This window comes from Centroberyx gerrardi, chromosome 12, assembly GCF_048128805.1.
Source record: "Centroberyx gerrardi isolate f3 chromosome 12, fCenGer3.hap1.cur.20231027, whole genome shotgun sequence".
NCBI classification, from domain to species: Eukaryota; Metazoa; Chordata; class Actinopteri; order Beryciformes; family Berycidae; genus Centroberyx; species Centroberyx gerrardi.
Window position 1 is genome coordinate 117,501 of NC_136008.1, and position 5,000 is coordinate 122,500.

The 5,000-nt window shown below is 37.7% G+C and overlaps 1 pseudogene across 1 annotated transcript in view; it reads left to right on the forward strand.

Annotated features, from left to right (window-relative positions):
* Positions 1-5,000, forward strand: part of LOC139914997 (rho guanine nucleotide exchange factor 2-like) — a 58,258-nt pseudogene that overhangs the window by 7,441 nt on the left and 45,817 nt on the right. The window lies entirely within an intron of this gene.

The following is a 5,000-nucleotide window of genomic DNA, read 5'->3' on the forward strand; positions in this document are numbered from 1 at the left end:
TAGTAATGTAGTAATACTGTAGTAATGTAGTAATACTGTAGTAATACTGTAGTAATGTAGTAATACTGTAGTAACAACTGCAGGATACAGGCAGTGCTGTTTGTAATGGGGGTGTAGTTCAGTATTCTGCCAGCAGGGGGAGTGATGGTTGTGTGTTTGGCTGTTCTTCTACTGGCTATATTTCTCATTTCCTGATCTATTCCTTTGCTAACCAGTATATGACCAGCACTGTCTGTCTGTCTGTCTGTCTGTCTGTTTCTCTGTCTGTCTGTCTGTCTCTGTCTGTCTGTCTGTCTGTTTCTCTGTCTGTTTCTCTGTCTGTCGGTCTCTGTCTGTCTGTCTGTCTGTTTCTCTGTCTGTTGGTCTCTCTGTCTGACTTGAGATAGACACTTCATGCACATCTGGTTAACACACGTCCCATTTGAGTGTGTGTGTGTGTATTTCTAAAGTTGTTTTTAGATTAAAACATTCCCGTTGGTTCAACTTCAGCCTGATTACATTCCAACTCTACTTTGCTCTCTCTCTCTCTCTCTCTCTCTCTCTCTCTGTGTGTCTCTCTCTCTCTGTCTCTCTTTATCTCTCTCTCTCTCTCTCTGTCTCTCTCTCTCTCCTTGTCTCTCTCTCTCTCTCTCTCTCTCTCTCTCTCTACCAGCTGGCCGTTGCCAGTCTGAATGGCAGGATTGCATCAGCTCTCTCTCCTCCTCCTTTCTCCTCCTCCACTCCTTGGTTTTTATCTCTTCTGTTTGTTATCTGTTCCAGTTGGTTGTCATGGCGACATGCTGGTATCAGCCTGTACCAGGACACAGCACACATCTGTGCTGCTGTTTAATACAGCATAATATAAAGTTACAGTAGTCTGATGTGTTGTAAAGTTACAGTAGTGTGATGTGTTGTACAGTTACAGTGCTGTGATAGTCTGATGTGTTGTAAAGTTACAGTAGTGAGTTGTGTTGTAAAGTTACAGTAGTGAGTTGTGTTGTAAAGTTACAGTAGTGAGTTGTGTTGTAAAGTTACAGTAGTGTGATAGTCTAATGTGTTGTAAAGGTACAGTAGTGAGTTGTGTTGTAAAGTTACAGTAGTGAGTTGTGTTGTAAAGTTACAGTAGTGTGATAGTCTAATGTGTTGTAAAGGTACAGTAGTGAGTTGTGTTGTAAAGTTACAGTAGTGAGTTGTGTTGTAAAGTTACAGTAGTGAGTTGTGTTGTAAAGTTACAGAAGTGTCATATTGTATTATGTAGTAAAGTTACAGTAGTGTCATAGTGTGATGTGTAGTAAAGTTACAGTAGTGTCATAGTGTGATATGTAGTAAAGTTACAGTAGTGTCATAGTGTGATATGTAGTAAAGTTACAGTAGTGAGTTGTGTAGTAAAGTTACAGTAGTGTCATAGTGTAATATGTAGTAAAGTTACAATAGTGTCATAGTGTGATATGTAGTAAAGTTACAGTAGTGTCATAGTGTGATATGTAGTAAAGTTACAGTAGTGAGTTGTGTAGTAAAGTTACAGTAGTGTCATAGTGTGATATGTAGTAAAGTTACAGTAGTGAGTTGTGTAGTAAAGTTACAGTAGTGTCATAGTGTGATATGTAGTAAAGTTACAGTAGTGTCATAGTGTGATGTGTAGTAAAGTTACAGTAGTGTCATAGTGTGATATGTAGTAAAGTTACAGTAGTGTCATAGTGTGATGTGTAGTAAAGTTACAATAGTGTCATAGTGTGATGTGTAGTAAAGTTACAGTAGTGTCATAGTGTGATATGTAGTAAAGTTACAGTAGTGTCATAGTGTGATGTGTAGTAAAGTTACAGTAGTGTCATAGTGTGATATGTAGTAAAGTTACAGTAGTGTCATAGTGTGATGTGTAGTAAAGTTACAGTAGTGTCATAGTGTGATGTGTAGTAAAGTTACAGTAGTGTCATAGTGTGATATGTAGTAAAGTTACAGTAGTGTCATAGTGTGATGTGTAGTAAAGTTACAGTAGTGTCATAGTGTGATGTGTAGTAAAGTTACAGTAGTGTCATAGTGTGATGTGTAGTAAAGTTACAGTAGTGTCATAGTGTGATATGTAGTAAAGTTACAGTAGTGTCATAGTGTGATATGTAGTAAAGTTACAGTAGTGTCATAGTGTGATGTGTAGTAAAGTTACAGTAGTGTCATAGTGTGATGTGTAGTAAAGTTACAGTAGTGTCATAGTGTGATATGTAGTAAAGTTACAGTAGTGTCATAGTGTGATATGTAGTAAACTTAGGGTTAGTAAAAGCCTCAGCTTTGCCTATGAGAAGTTTTGTTTTATTTAATTTTATATTTTGTTAATTTTTTTTTCAGTTTAGTTTTTGTTCTTTTTTTCATTTGTGTAGTTTTATAATTTGTTTAGTTGTATATTATAATTTGTTCAGTTTTATATTTTGTGTGGTCATACAGCTTATTCCATTTTACTTTACTTTGTTTTAATCTTTAGTTTTATATTTTATAGATTTATATTTTTTATTTTACTTTTATTTTAATCCGTTTCATAATTTGTTTCGTTTTATTTTTGTTATTTTATTTGCATTGTTAAATGGGGTCTTTTGATTGACAGATGAAGATGGGCGGTGTAGAATGTGAGGAGAGACATGATTGGCTGGATAATTGCAGCAGCGGGCTGGTTAATGATTGGTCAGAAGTAGAAAGAAGGCCCGTCTATCATGAGATGACCCGCCCCCCCCCTCACAGCTCTGTGCTGATGCCGTGCTCATCAGACTGTGGCTCCGCGGGAACAGAACCGACAACCTCTGGATCTATAACTTTATTCCATGACCTTTGACCTTCTATCGCCTCCCTGTGGATTTTAAAGTTTGTGCTGAAGTTTGACGGAGCTGGAGGGAATGTCCCGACTCCTGGACAACAGAAGTAGACAAGACAGAATGAAGGAAATTAACTTAAAGGTGAGTCTCCATACGAGTCAGAATAACATGAAGGCTGAATGTAAAGGTTAGTTTAACGGCGCGAGTAGATACAAGTAAAAAATCCTAAATATTTAATGAAGAAGCCGGTGAGTGTCGGCAGAGTCACAAAGTCAGTCGGTAGACTGTTATTCTGATTAGTCTTTCCGGCCGCGTGTCAAAGTACTAAATCTATTGTCAGTATCGATCTATTATTGGTGTCTGCCATTCTCTGTTGTTATTATATATCTGTTATTGATATCTATTAGCCTATTATCTACAGTTATTAAAGATCTATAGGAAAGCTTTTTATTTCTTGACGTGAAAGAAGTTGGAAACGGTCCAGGCGGCGCTCAGAACGGGAAACGGCTGTTTTCTCTCTCTGTTGAGACTGAAGGTTTATTCACATTTAGACTGAGATATATGTTTATATTTATATATATTTACGTGTTAGTGAAAACATTTCCCTGTTCTCCGCTCTGTTTCTATCCATCATGTTGGTCTTTATTCTCTCCCAGCGCTTCCATTAAAACCAGCAGCGTGGCTGCTTTGTCCTGCAGGAGGAAATGGACTGGGGGAGGGGAGTGTGTGTGTGTGTGTGTGTGTGTGTGTGTGTGTGTGTGTGTGTGTGTGTGTGTGTGTGTGTGTGAGTGTGTGTGAGTGTGTGAGTGTGAGAGAGAGAGAGAGAGAGAGAGGGGTGGCAGAGCGACAGCTACCATGTATAAAGGAGTGTATTTTTTGTTTCCACAGAGGAAGTTAGTCTGACGTGAAAGTTAATGTTTGACCTCTGAAATCTTAGGCAGATAAAAACCTCGTAACGTTTCTTCCTTGACTGTAAAGTTCTCTGGTCAGTTTTTGTCCTTCAGTGTTTTAAACTAACAGTGTTTTAAAGTCCAGCAAAAAACATCAAGAGACCAGTAGCTGCATTTAAAACACAATAAGACAGGATATAACAGGATCTATCAGTAATGTAATCAATAGCCCGGACTGAGGCTGGAACAGTGACGTCAAGGGAAAACATAAAGGAGCATTTCAACAAAATGGAATGTATTATATAGTCTACAAGACACTATAGGAAAATCTAATGATCTATAATGATAAACAAATATGACCATGGCACAAATTGACTATTCAATATGAGTAATATTCCATTATTTCAAATATACAAAATATATAATTTTGCAAAATAACAAAATATATCACAAAACAAAAAAAAATCTTTTAAAATGTCTGTTACAGTTATGTGTCAGTACAAAGTTTCTATGGTCAGTTATGTGTCAGTGTAAAGTTTCTATGGTCAGTTATGTGTCAGTGTAAAGATTATCTGGTCAGTTATGTGTCAGTGTAAAGTTTCTATGGTCAGTTATGTGTCAGTGTAAAGTTTACCTGGTCAGTTATGTGTCAGTGTAAAGTTTACCTGGTCAGTTATGTGTCAGTGTAAAGATTACCTGGTCAGTTATGTGTCAGTGTAAAGTTTCTATGGTCAGTTATGTGTCAGTGTAAAGATTACCTGGTCAGTTATGTGTCAGTGTAAAGATTACCTGGTCAGTTATGTGTCAGTGTAAAGATTACCTGGTCAGTTATGTGTCAGTGTTAAGTTTACCTGGTCAGTTATGTGTCAGTGTAAAGATAGTGATAGATAGAGAGAGAGAGAAAGAGAGACAGAGAGAGAGAGACAGAGAGAGAGAGAGAGACAGAGAGAGAGAGAGACAGAGACAGAGAGAGAGAGAGAGAGAGACAGAGAGAGAGAGAGAGAGACAGAGAGAGAGACAGAGAGAGAGAGAGACAGAGAGAGAGAGAGAGAGGTCCACAGTGCTTTATAGACACAGAATATTAAAACATGATATTTTAATTAAAATCAAGGAAATACAGCAGGAATAAAACTGTCACTATCTCTACATCGACTCTCATTTCCCTTTGCATACACACACACACACACACACACACACACACACACACACATATAATGGAAAAGACATCAGTGAGCAAAACAGTCCTTGCAGTTTTTGCAAGTCTGCCCAAACACTTAACAAGAACACACACACACACACACACACACATTTGACTCCAGCTGTCTAAACAGTG